Source organism: Camelus dromedarius, chromosome 13 (assembly GCF_036321535.1).
Source record: "Camelus dromedarius isolate mCamDro1 chromosome 13, mCamDro1.pat, whole genome shotgun sequence".
Lineage (NCBI taxonomy): Eukaryota > Metazoa > Chordata > Mammalia > Artiodactyla > Camelidae > Camelus > Camelus dromedarius.
In genome coordinates this window covers 33,590,770-33,605,825 of record NC_087448.1, presented here as the reverse complement: position 1 = coordinate 33,605,825, position 15,056 = coordinate 33,590,770, and the positions used below count along the sequence as shown (strand labels likewise).

Here is a 15,056-nt window from a genome sequence, read left to right as displayed (position 1 = left end):
TTTGCCCCATGAAAGTTAATAAGGAGAGAAGAGTGCCTGGGTGGGTATGGGAGCTGGACAAGCTGGCTTTTATCTAATAATTCGCTGGATTAGACACACTTTCTCAATCACTGGCAAACTAATAAATTCTTTATCTATGAACATATTTTCTAAGTTTGAGTAACAACGTTTTTAAAATAAATTTTCTACAAACAAGCCTTTGATTATCATAATTTATATTTCAGAATGCACAGGTATCAAGTTGTAGTTTTCTTTTTAGTCTGTATGTATAGTTTGTGTTTCCTTTTTTCTATAAGTCAAGTGCTGCTAATAGGCAGAATTCATCTGCGAAAAAAAATACAGAAAAACAACAACAACGAAGCTTTTATTTGGTTGTGTGATACTCACTTATCTCAGTTGGACGATGTTATGTCATGTGTGACTAATGTCAATTCATCCAGCCACCTGCCTTCTCCCCACCAGCCACTGACAAGCTGTGGAGGGAAGTACACTGACAGATAACAATATTTTTTGGATTCACCGCTCAAGTAAAGCTTTGTTGAATCCATAGCAACCAAAGCAACATCTATATCTATCCTGATTACTCAGCAGACTAAATGTGGATCTGGAGGGCTGAACCCCTGGAAAAGCATCCCCACATTGGGAGCTGAAATGCAAAAATTCTTTTCTTCCCACACTGATTGCAAAGCAAAGAGAAAAAAATCAGGAACAGACTGTCCATCAAGATAGCAACTGGGAAAAATCAAAACAGTAAAATACGTAGTTGGCACGTTGCTTTTCTATACTGGCCAAATGCCCACAGGAGTAAATGCCATGCAGATTTCAGTCAATAAACAAATATCTGACAAGAGGTCAAAGAAATCAATCCAGCCTGTTATAATATATTATATGCAGAGGAATGGGAATAGAATCATCATCATAATGCCAATAACAATGTGTTTGGTTTTAAGTGGATTACGCCTTTATCATCTGTTAACCTGAATCATATGGGACTTCAGAAAATTTTTATTTGGTGTATGAAATGCTTTGGGTCCACAAAAATCTGAATATATGAGATTTCCCTCAGCAGTTAAAACATTAGTGAAAAAAAGTATGAGAAAACGGAGGTATAATTAGGGCAAACAAAGTACACAATAAAATGTGAATATCTTTATTATATAAATATCTGCATGATATAATTTAGCACTTTTGCCCTCTTTTTTTCTTTGCCTATGTGAAATAAAAGAAACATATTCCTCCATCAAAGGTTCAGTCTCCATTTACATTTCTTGTCACTCAATGTACAACTCATTCCTATGTCACCCGATGCAGACCTAGCCAAGCTTTAAACTCAGGGAGCAAAGTGGCCACTGCTTCAGTTATATTGCTGTACTGTGCAACTACGAGCAGACAAGGGAGAATATTTTGCTACACCTATAAGCCCTCATTTGAAGATTAGGTGGAATTCTGCAGGAACCACTCATAGTTTTATTTCTCTCACCTAGCACAGTGCCTGAGTACCAGACTCTCAATAAATGTTTAATAAGTGAATACAGCAGGAAAAAAGGAATCATTAAATACTTGACTGATACTTACTGACAAGTAGTGCAGCTTTATTTTATTCAAGTACTCACAAAAGTTTTTGATACTAGAAAAGTATCATTGAGATAAATTACATAATTTTTCTTTTTATGTCTCTTGGTTTAAAAATGCATATGATCTACTATGAATGCACCAAGGGATACGGAGGTTTTTTCTTTTTTTTTAAATACTAATTATGATGTCATTTTCAAATGTAAATCTTATATTCTTTTTTCTTTTACTATATGTATATAAAGTACATCACTTGCATTTTTGTTAGTATTCACCAGGTGCTAAGTGAGAAAAAGTATTTGTGAATCAATTGGTATGCATTAGGGCCTCAAAATGGAAGATTTCTTCATTTCATAAAAATGCTCCAGCCTCTGAGTGTGTAGGGAAGAACAAACCTGACTCCATATTAGATACAGTCTTTTGGCTCCAACCCTGTGCTTTATTCTGGTGTTTAGGTGTATAGTCAGGCTGGTTCTGCACCTTTGGTAAAAGAGTGTTGTCTATAGCATGAAATACAGAGGCTAGCTCATTCTCAAGGTTCTGATCTTTAAGTGTATAACACACTTATTCATATAAAGACAAAAAAAGCTGTCTTGCTGGAGGTTTACAAGGACATCATGACCTGACCTACCAGGACAGCTGCAAGGAGAAAGGAGCTTACAACAACCAACAACACCTCCTCCGCTTTTAGTACAAATGGTGCCCGAATTCTGACTTGGATAAGATGGCTGTCTAGGACATTAGTCTGCCATCTTGTTGGTCCACTGGCTTTTGGAATAAAGTCATTGTTCTTTGCCCCAAGACTTCATCACCCCTCAATTTACTGGCCTGTCGTGTGGCCAGCAGAATAAATTTGGACTCAGTAACATATGTGCTGGGATGGACAAGGAGGTTTTTAATTAGGGACCTGAATCAGAGCCCAGGAGGACTAGGGCATTCCATCCCAACCCTACCCAGTGTGTGAAATAACTTTGCTATTTTTCTCCTTAAGCAGGAACTATGCATGACTTCCATGAACACCTGTTTAACTCAACCTGCTACACTGAGCATTGTAAATAACCAAAATGTGATTTCTTTACTTTCTTTCAGGAAAGAGTGTCTTACACTTCCAGTGTTCAGTCACATTTAATAAAGATGAATCTTTCTAACAATTCAACACCCTCAGCTCTTTTAAAAACAAGGAGGCAGACTGTTCTGAGATATTTTTTAAATTTATAAACCATGGAGTTCTTTCCATTAGTGATAGAAAAGAGTATTGCCTGCCCATCAGACATCAAAGGCTCCTCTCCCAGGCTGAAGCATCAGGAATGGGGGTGCAATTATTATTGAAAAGGAAACTGACTGTTTAAGATTGGCTGCTTCAGCGGCCTGATACTGACTGTGACAGGGTCTGCAGGTGTACAGAGTTTTGCCTATTGATACAAATTGAATCTGAAAATAGCAATTTATTCACCAAATCAAGCCAATCACTGCAATGCAGTTTTCTCTTTTGGCTCTTATTTCCAACCAACCACTCTTAACCACTTGGCAACTTTGTTTTACAGTGAACATTTCTGTTTTAGAAAGGGGATTGGGGAAACCCTCATGGAAAACTTTTTTTTTTTTTTTTAGCCTTTTTAACTTCAAGCCTTTATTTCAGAAGATGGTTTGTTTATAGTTGTACTACTTAATCTAGGCAAAAATGATGAACACGTGTTCCAAATTAGTACTCCAGTCCCACACTCCTTTCTCTCTTCTCCAATTGTCATGTGCCTTTCTTTATCCATAAAAAAAGCAATCACATTAGCATCCTTTGTAACACAATTTCAAATCTTCAAAGACATACAAGAAATTCTACAGTAAAACTGCATCTTCAGAATCAACTTACAGGAGATAGGAAAGAACATAAAATAAAGACATATTTGAAGTGAATCTTTTTTATTTCAACAGTTACTTGAAGCGACACCTAATAGCCAAGTCAAGAATTTGAAACAAGTAAATGAAAGATTTGCCTGAGGGGAAGCTAACAGACCAAAGAACTCTCAGTTTGGATCAAAGACTGGACAACTAAAGGAACCCTCTCAAATCTGAATCAACACACATCCCTGGCATTTTGCCAGCCTTTCCAAAGCTCCTGGATGGAGAGGTTCACAATGGTTAACAGAAGTTGTTGTCACGGCTATAAGCAGCCATCAGGAAAAACAAAAAGCAAAACAAAAAACAAAAAACAACAATAACTTGAGAAAAGGCAGTTGGGAAACACTTGAAAGAAAAACAAGTTAGACTAGAAAGAATGCATATTTAAATGTAGTTTCTAGGCAAAGACAGAGTCAATCCAAAAGAATATAAACAGACAAAATAAATTATTTCAGTAACAAACCAGATTGTATTTTAAGGATCCCCCATATTATGAGGGTTTCTAGCTGGTGGAGAAAAGAGAAGAAAAAGCAAGAGGGAGATGAGGAGGAAGGGAAGTGGTAGTAACAGCAGAAGTTCTGGTTGTTGTTACTGTTTTCCATGCCTTAACCCTTCAAACAAGAATCCTGCATGCAACTGTTAGTCCGTGTACTACTCTAAATTCTTTATCAGGAAGCCAACACAATGTGATTTTTGTATTTTACCTTTAAATCAGTGTATTTTAATGTAAAGGGATGATGGAAAAACATTGAATCATTTAGATCAAGAGATATAGAACTTTGTACCCTGGTGAAAACTTAACAAAAGATTGACCAAAACCAGATGATTAACTACCAGAGAGCAAAAGTTTGTATTAGAGCAGGCTAACTACCACAATACTCAATGGCCAATGGTCATAGTTTCTATGTTTGTGAGTGTAGCATTCTCTGGGCAATGGTGTACTGGAGCTGTTGAAACCTGTTAAATTTTCAGGAATTATGTGATCCAGTTATTAATCACAACCATTATTAAAAATTAATTGTAGAGGAGCTCATAATTTAGTAAATTATATTAAAATCATTGCTTTAGTAACTTTTACTATTATCAGTGCCCTCAAGATTGTTCCACATGTGGTAAGTGCAAACAGTATGTAATGCTGTGCCACACGCCTCTCTTTTCAACACCACGCTCTGAAATATCATGTTGGTAGATTACATTCACCCTAGTGAAAGGATTTACACCATAGAAATTAGCTAACTCTACATATCAGGGCTTGATTTAGCACTTTGTTAATTATCTAGACTTAAGACGGAGATGGAGAAAATAATTTTAATACAGACTGAACTTGAAATGTCTCATAGCTATAGCCATTGCATCGCACAGAGCAGAAAAAAAATGCCGTATGCTCCTTCAACATCTGAAAACTACCATCTGGTTAAACAAATAAGTGCTTACATTGTGGATGAATGCGTGAAGTTCTGAAATACATCTTTTGTTTTACTTCTGTCTTTTGCACTAACATAAATGAAAATATCAGCAACGTGCCTGACAGAAGTACACTCACTTGTCATTTGCCAATTAAATAAAAATATTCTGTAAGAATCAGTTGGTTGTATGAAATTTAGCGTGAAATATATGGTATTTTTAAAATTGTGAGCTACATATTCTTTATCTCAGTAAAATACGTAAGAAGCGTGTATATCTATGTGAGTGCAGGGATGTATACATATGGCAGGGAAGAAGAAGTTACTGTTTACTGTGGTGCTGTATTCTAATATTTTTCTTCTAATAGAATAGGTGAAAATGGTTGAGCATGTTTTATCTTAACTCGCCTATGAAAAGCCAAGCCATCTGTTATAGATCATGATTAGAATATTGGACAAATGTAATGATACATTAAAGCCAAGTCATTTCAGATATAATTCATGAGATGTTCAAGAAAAATTAATATAAATGTTTCCTTACTCTTCCTTAAGTATTCAGAGATCTCTATTGCTATTGAGGGAAGCCCCTTATTTTATTTTCTCTCTGGACTGCAGGAGCACATTGAAAAATACATAATTATGATCTTGCCATTGGCGTCAAAAATTAACTAAATTATTCTCTCTGAAAAAAATCACTTTGGAGCATGAACTTAATATTCCATTTGTTGAATGTCAACTGTGTGCCAAGTTAAAAGCAATTCCATTTCTGAAACAGTAGATTAAATGTGACTAGGGGAAGATGGGAGGGAGTGGTTACAAAGGCTTCAAGGAACTTTTGTTGGTGTTTGAGACGCATGGTATTTTGATTGTGGTGATAATTTCACAAGTATACCCACATGTCAATACCTATCAAATTGTATTTTAAGTGTGTGCATCTTATTCCGTCAATTTTACTGCAATCAATCCATTTTAAAGTTTCTAGAAAGAAGAAAAATAGGTTAAAGAATATATATATGTGCTTTTACTATATATAATATATACTACTATAACACTATATAATACCGTAGTATTATTCTATATACTTTTAGTGTTACCATGGTGTATCTGATTTTTGCCTACTTTTTTATCATTTGTGCTATGCTCTTTTAAAAATGTAACAAACACATTTTGTTTGATGATAAACAATTATTATATCTCTTAAAGCACACAAAACACTATATACATAGAATGAATTCATTTTTAAAGAGTGAAACTTAGAGAAATAGATAAAGCTATTTAGCTATTAAAAGTTAGTTAACCCAAGACTTAGGAAATTGCAATTTAAAATTTTCCCTTTCTTGTACTTTCATTCTAAATATATTTTTTATAAATATTATAGAATATGTGTTACTTCTCTACATTGAAAATATTTCATTGAAATATCTGTTTACAATGCACCCTCATTGACACCTTAGGATAAATAACACCTTAATTTTGATGGATTGTCTATAAATTTAAATGAGGGCTAGATATATTTTGAATCTTCAGAGTTTTTTTTTAGGGGAAGATAATTAGATTTATTTATTTATTATTTTTTTTTTCTTTTTAATGGAGGTAATGAGGATTGAACCCAGAACCTTGTGCATGCTAAGCATTCACTCAACCACCGAATATACCCTCCCCACATAGAGCTTATTCTTCCTTAAGGTAGACTATTATAGCTGAATTATATCAGAAAGATAATTCTTGCAAAATCATGTTGGCCTGAAATCAAATTGGCTTCTAAAGATACCTTATATGAATTCTGTGATTTTAAATAAGTCTCAATATATTCTTATCGATTTCTTAAGTTATTCAATAAATATTTTGACTTAAACACTGATTATGCAAAATTGAATGAAATAAATGATCTGCTGTCATGGAACTCATAATTTCAAGGCAAGACAGACGGAATAATAATTTTGATAAAATACTTAAAAAGCTGTTGGAATTTTTTTCTTATCAAAAAAGAAAAGCAGAAAGAGAGGAGGGTATACCTTCCTCCAATTTGTCCTTAGATGGGATTTATGTGTTAAAAAGCTGTGCAGGGTAAGAAGCATGAGAAAAATCACTTCTTCAAAAGAATGTTAAAACAGTCTTCTGCAAATTTTCACTGTTTCTAATTATGGAAATATCCTGGGTAGCCTCTCAGGGAGGCCTGTCCCCAGTCATTAAGAATTATTTATCTTTCTTCAATATCTGCTGATATTCAATATCTGCTGGTATTTTCCATCCCTCTGAGAAAGTGCTTCAGTGGTTAACCTCTTCATTCAAAAGCTAATATATCCCTATGTTCCCTAGAAAGCAGCTCTCTTTACTGGCATAATTCCCTGCATGTGTTTTAAGAGCCTTGACTAAGTCATTTTGCCTTTTAGTTTGCAATGTGCTTCTGAATGATCAATATGCATTATGGGACTATGCTTATTCATCATTTTTTTCCAACCAGGAAAACACATCAAAATTCTAGTGAGAACATTTAAACATACATAATACTACTCACCTAATGCAACCTCTCATTACTCTCCAGTTTTCAACTCCCAAACTCAAAGAATTTCAGTTTGTTTCTCTATTAGTGTTTTTTTTTTTCATTCTTTCCAGGTCAATGTCTTAATTTCATAAATAATAATTTTGAAACAAATCAGAACCCTCTATCTTTCCGTCAAAACCATTGTAAAAATTAGAAGAGCCCTGGGAACATTCACAACTTTGCCATTTTTGATCCACCCAATTTTCTGGCTGGCTTAGTGAGCCCATTAGCAGGAAGAGATTATATATTGTCTTGCAGGAATAGAAGGAATGTCCCAGGCATTCCCTGCTCTGGACAGGCAGCTTTAGATCAATAGCAAAACATTTTCTATGAACACAAATGGGCAAAGTGGAAGACAGCGAATTGTCCTACTAATTTAGAATATTTAGAAGAGTCTCTGGGACCCAGCACTCCTTCCCAGAATAGGAGCTTTACCAGAGATTGAGGATACTTCTGCCAGAATTCAGGCACCTTCTGCCCAACATACCCTTTATGAAAAGATTAACTTATGCTCCAAACCTCCTCAAAGCCTTTATCCTGAAGGATGAGGGTTTTATATTAAAGTTGTATTATATTAAAGATCACCTTCACGCTTCTCCCATTGCTAAACAGAGTTGTTAACTTAACGACTTAGGGAGCAAAATTAGGACTTTTTAGCAATAAAATAAAAGCAAGTAAGTGATAAGAAAATCTAATACATTCACAATTCCTAAAGTAAGTTTGTTTATGTACTATTTTAAACATGTCACTCAAAGTAATCTCTTTATACTCCTAGTAAAACTGATATAGGAAATTTAGAATAACTAGCCCTAAAATTACATGCTATGGTTTCAAAAGTGACATTTTAAAGAAAAAGAATTACTGTTTCAAGCTAACTTTGCATTCAATGCATAAATGAGTGAAAAAATGTTGCCATTTATAGAAAGCTTTGAGAGAGCTGTAATATTGCCTTTTTTTTTAGTCATAAACTGCTTTGAAAGCAGGTGTTATGAATGAAACCGCAGTGTAATCTAAAGTTGGAAACATCTATAATTTTTGTAATGAGCAAACAGATAAAAAACTAGTTATCTCAGAAGTTTAAAATATATATATAATGAAGTTAAAAGTTATCCATACTTCCTGCAACTTACGATAATAATTTCTTGAGATCTCTTAACTCTTTCCTTACCTGTAAAAGTACAATTCAAGTAACATTTTTGCCCTCAAAATGTCTTGTTCTGCTTCTTTCAAAATAGTATTTCATAAAATATGGGATTTTTCATTGGTTGAGTATTTATAGATAATTTTTCCATTATTTATGTATTAAATACTTGCCTTGCCACTTGGACATTATGGAGAATTAACAATGTTTGTATTGTTTCTGATTTACTATTACAGATTTAAGAGACACTACCTTTGAAAACTATGCCTATCAAGGAGACACAGCCCTTCTGGTCTTTTACTTTGATTTCATATGATTTGGTAGAAACTTGCCAATGATAAACAGAGGTAAAAATTAGTTTCAAAACAAATATCCAAAAAAATTTTAATAAGAGGAACGATTCTACAGAGAGCACAGGTGCACTTATATCAACAAGAATTTTGTAAATAGCCATTGAGCTTCCAGGGTAAGTTGTTAGAAAAGTTGGTAGACATAGGTTCTAGTTGTGAAGACAATTGTTAATTTTTTTAAATTAAAACTTCAGTTTTCATAGGAAAAAACTTATATAAATATTTCCAATTTAGAGAATTATAGAATTGTTTGTATTTATGTAAAAATTCTGTTGAGTATTTTTTTAAATGGTCTTCTTTGTCCTAAGGTTTAAATGTAAAACCGGGAAGTTATTACATGTTATTAACACAATTTGAATGAGTCTCATTATAAGACTATTTGGACAAATGTCTGTGCTATTTTTTAGTTTGAATTAAAACTGTGAAGTTTGAAGACCTCTGGCTATATTGTTCAAAGTGCACCAAATTTAAGAAGATAGTTCTTCATATATAAAACAGGACTGATGCTGTTTCAGGCAAGTCACTGAATGACAATTTGAAGAATTTGCCTCCTAAGCACAGCAAATGCTCTGCTTTGAAGCAATCAGAATCAGTTATTATTTGCAGATCTACCATATTGTTTTTATAGTTTGCAAAATCTGAGTCACTGAATTCTGGTATTGGCCCATGTTTTTGGTCTGCTTGCTAAGTTTCCTTCTTTTAAAGTTGCTGACTGTTGATGGCTGTGATGAGTAGTTAAAAAATTTTTTTTTAAATCGATCTGAAGAAATCCTTGGAGTACAAGCTGGACTCCCTCCCTGTCTTTCTGTCCACTTTTTTTTTTTTTTTGTCATTCTTTCTATATAAATGCACAAGTAAGATGGCTGTAACAGTCACTTTCGTGCCAGTGAGAATTAGGATTTCTCTTTCTCTTTCTTTTTGCTGTGATTGTGTTATCAAATAGTACATTTATATTTTTTACTGGATTTTGAAGCAGGATAATGAAATATTTTCTATAGTGTAGCTATGCTTGATTGTAGTAAGAAGTTAATATTCATATAAATGATAGTACCAGATAAGCAAGGAAAAGGTAATAATAAAGGGGGAGAAAAGAAACTAGCACATTGGTCAATAAGTGTTTTTGCAAAGCTAAAGAGGGATTGAGTTCATGTGTTACAGATGAGATACTAAAAGACTGGAGGAAAAAAGATGGAACACTGATGATAGGTAGTTAGTCAAGAGAGGGCACAGGGCGGATAAGGTGGAGGAGAGGGAGGATGATCCAGAAGATGGTAGTATGCCCTTCTCCAGCATAAGGGGGTTTTGCTTCCTCTAAATGAGTGCCAACAAGAAACTGGTTGGGACCAGATGGCTAAAATTGCACAGTAGCAGCAAGGACCTAACTGGACATGACCCAATGCTCATTGTAATGTAATTAGCATTGAGGTTTAGCACCACCCCACACCATGGGTTTTTCTGTGTACACCATGGGTAAGGACATATGCAAAGGGGACAAGCATGACTAAGCACTCCAGGGGCAAGAGCTGTCAATCAATCAAAAGACCACTTCTAAGCAAGAGTCTAAGAGCAGGGACAAGCAAAGACCACTGCTATCCTCCCTTGGATCAGCCCACCTCCTGTTCTTAGAGGTGTATTTTTCCTTTCCTAAATAAATTGTTTAAAATCTTTTGCTATACAATGCTTTCCATCTCTTGTCTGTATTTTTATCTCTCAGGTAAAACAAGACCTGGGGTCTTTTCCCTTTCCTTTTTGGGGTAAAACTGATAGGAAAAAATGTTGTTATCCAATCTATGAGAAGGTAGATGGTGGGGTGTATATTATCGTTTTGCAAATAAGGATATGTTGATTTGAACAACGTCTTTCAGTCTGGAATACGAGTGTGAGGCCATGATGTTTGGTGCTGTGGCAGGCATTCTGTGATCTTGCAGGGAAGACAAGAGAATCATGACAATTCTACCCTTTACAAACACTGCACTCACACTGCTGAGTTGCCGATCCCCAGAACTGCCTACCTCTCCTCTTTCTGTGATATGAGATTATTAAATGTCTTTACCACTTAAGGAACATTTGACTGAGCCTTCTTATACTAGAAATCATTCCCAGAGAGTCTGCGAAGCAAGACACTCAATATCTTTTGATCACTTAATGTGCATTTCAATTCAGTGATGATAAACAAAACAGTAAATGAAACATCTATTCTCTGAAGACAGCAAGGACTGGGAAGAAATTCAGACTCTAAAAGAAAATTGCAATTACAACTTACAAACTTCAAAAGGAGTGTTCACTTTAATTTTCATAAATAAAATGGACAATGATCTGCTCTTAAACATAAGTTATATATTATTTGAAGTATAAACATAGCATATATATGTAATAATCTAAGGCCAATTCATCACGTTTTCAATATACTGACCATTCCTACAACATTCAGATCACAATCTTCATTATTGGTGAAGTGGGATTTTACTAATGATCTTCTAGCATGTTCAATTAAAGAGAAAGAAACAAATACAAAAGCCAGTGCATACTGTAAAATATGTATCCACACTCCAGCTGTGTTACCCTGGGCACAGGGAACTAACTACATGATGGAACCAGTTCTGACAGAACAAGTACAGTAAACATTTTTTTCTGCAAAATATACCATGGCATTGTTTAGTTCTAAATCTTTGATGCAAGAGTGTTCTTCCATTTCTTAAAATTTTGTCTGTTCAAAGTCATTTGAACTATTGGGAGCATAACTTAATGCATGTAAGTTCAGGAACATCTCACTGCTGAAAGTTTAATCAATTAGTTTTACTATTTCAGTCAATCCTAAAATGATATTTCATTCCTACAGAAAAGAATGGCATGATTCCGTAATGAGTATAGTGGTCATGAAATACTGCAGTCTGTTCCTTGTGGGTACATGTATATACATACTCATATATATGTGTATATTCATGTATGTGTACATGCATGCCTGTGTTACTACATAATGCTTAAAGAGAAACAAATGCAGGTTCAATAATTATCAAATTGTTGTTATTTTTTTCAATGGCATATATGAAATTCCAAGCTGAAAAATGTGCTCAGTTGTTTCACAAATAGATCTCAGACCAGGGGTATACCACAGGATAAAATGGCAGGCAGGCATGTACTTTCCAAAGTGCACAAGTCATGTGTCTCTTTCCAAAATGTCCTATCATGGTTTATTCTTACATGTATGTGCTACCCAGAACATTTACGTACATATACCTCATACAGCAATAGATATAATCACCATTTCAATTTTCCTGTTGTATTTACTCAGAATTTCCATGATGGTGGAATTATGTTCATAGAATTGATGTACAGTTTCCAATTTCTTAAGCAAACACTTATAATTGTTCGCTACAACATTATGCCTCTCTTAACTTTTGAACCTTTTAAAATTAAACTCAGAAATTGGCCTTAAAACAAAGACTTCTTCAAATTAATGCATATACAACTATATAATTTAAACAATATTTTAAAATTATATTATTAAAATTAAATTATATATTAATTTTTGACCTGTTAGGGGGAAAATAGACGGTAATTATGAGAAGGCACCTAAGATATATTTGGACTCAGATTAATTAATTATGCTTGGAATCAAGAAGTCTCCCCACCAAACTTGTCTAGGCAACAATCTCAAAAGACTTGAAGAGGAAAAGATACATCGGAGCAAATCTCTCACTACTTCTGCAGCACTATTCAGAGCCTGCTTACCCATGATGAGAACTCTTGTCTTATTTATGCAAAAATAATACAAACATTTAGAGTTCAGAACATACCCCCATTTATTCTCGGTTGATTTTCTTATCTGCTTAAAAGCTATCTGACCATGCTCTGATTTTAACCTTGAAAACTTACAGACATAAATCATTAAAACTGTTCCAAACAATAAAATGTTAAAATATGACAAGAAAGAACACCTCCTATAAATTTGCAAAGCTCTGATAGATTTTTCTCTTTTCGAAGCAATTACTCATGCCATTGACGGAAATTGGAACAGCACAGGAGCATTTTAGTAGAGTCACAGTCTGTTCTGAATCTAAAAAGGAAAAACATAAAATGCCACATCTCACAGTAAACAAAACGTATTCAGACACAAGTGTCAGAAGGGCTGTGTTGGAGGCGAATGCACATGCCTTTGACAAAAATGTCGGTACAGTGAGATTGGTTTTGCCCCACCGTTTTATATTTTGTCTGTATTCCTAAGCTAAAGTGCACTCCCCAAATCAAGTTTCCAGCCATTCAAAACTCTATTCCTACGTAAAGCTCTAAAGCCACTAATCTCTCAGCCCTTTGGTAAGTCAACACTGTAATCAATAGTGTGCTGCCTTTAGGTCTCAGGGGCATCCTTTGTTTACCACCAGCTCTCCAGGAGAATCCAGGAAAATCATATCACGTTCTACTGGATCAAACTATCATGCAAGTTTGGGAAACTGAGACATTCAAGAGAAATGTGAAAATGACCCAAACTGAACTAAACATGTCAATTTCAGGGGGTTTTGACATTTTGTCATATTTAAATTAAAAACGATGTTATTTTGGTTTCTTCCTGCTCTAAACATGTTGGTTTTCTCTTTTAGGAGATTCTGATAAAATATGTGATCATCCCTTGCCAACATTTTCAATTCCTCTTCTGTGCAGACAGCAGGGTTTATATGATAAAATTTTAATGACCATGGACCTGCATAACAATGTGAGGCACCGGCACATTTTCAATAAGGCTGTGCATTTGTTAAGACTGGCATTGGGTGGTATTCTTTAAGCAGAAGCCTTCGTGGCCTGAGAAGCAGGCTTAGCAGAGATAGAAGATGCTCCGGCAAAAGCCCCATTATCATGCAGCAGTCATGGGATGTGATGGGGATTTATGAATCTCTGCCAAGGAAACTATATTATGGGCTGCAAATTACAACTGGGGTTTAACATACACCCGACACTAGGCTGGAGGATCTAGTTTTCAGATTACCCCACAGACTTAGTTAAAAGCAGCTTTAGAGCACCCCTCAATCCCTGATACGTCCCCTTCAACTTTCCACAAAATCCTATACTACTTTCTGGTTGGCAGTTTCATAAGAGGGAAAAGTGTAAGTCAGTTCAGGAGAGGTTTTGGATTTCTGTTTAACTCCTTTTCAATCCAGGGTTAAGCAGCACTAGAACTGTTGGGGTGGGGTAGGGACGGGGAGAATGCTCGCTTTGCAATGTTAAGTCATGACGTTACGGTCCTTACTTTGCTTTCACAGAAATGGTTCTGGAGCTTGGCTTCATGACACAAGTCTACATCCTCAACCCTGAGCCTGAAGATATGTATACTTTCTGCAGCTTTACTGCAGGTATGCTATGAACAGACACAAAATTCTACTATGAATTTTCAATTCTAAAAATTGTTATTTAAAGATTTGTTTGTTGTTCATAACTATGGTCATCTTTGTGAACTCTTATGATCCCAATATAAACACACAATTCTGAAGGCTGATTCTGAATCTACATGTCCCATCTTCCAGAAGTGATCAGGTTTGTGTAGCATTGTGTACACAATGCTAATCTTGTTATGTTGTACAAATCTGATACCAGAAGAGTTCTTTCTGTGAGAACTATATTGTAGCTTTCACAGGACAGAAATATTCTGAAAGGTCTCCTCTGGCACTGAGCATACTGTCACAGAGCATAGACATGAGAGATGGAAACTCTCAGATGTGTCATGGTTCAGGACTATTCCATTTCATAAATGAAAATTTATTACTGCTATTCTTCATTATCTTAGAAAGATAAAATTAACTGGACCTTCAGGTAAAAAGACCAGCTTGAGAATGTGGAGGCATAGTTTATTCACCCCTCTAAACCTTAAGTCTTGGCCAATGGAGAAATGTCTTTCTGAGCAATCAGAATATCAGAATACTGGCATATATAGAGCAATTTTTTTGGGTAATAAAAATAGTGAAAAGATTATTGTAATAGAAATGGAAAGATGATGGGGAGGGCTGAGGGAAAGATTGCAAATATTAGAATACAGTTGTGAGATAGTAAAGAAAATAATTCCTAGAAGCTTAACATTAAAATATAAATAATAGTTCATATGGATACAATGAAAACAGCTGTTAAACCAGAAACAAAAATCACTAATGTTTTAAAATAAT

General features: G+C 34.9%; 1 protein-coding gene across 7 annotated transcripts in view; it reads right to left on the bottom strand.

Annotated features, from left to right (window-relative positions):
- Window positions 1–15,056, bottom strand: part of PCDH9 (protocadherin 9) — an 858,857-nt gene that overhangs the window by 657,643 nt on the left and 186,158 nt on the right. The gene's annotated exons all lie outside the window — the stretch shown is intronic.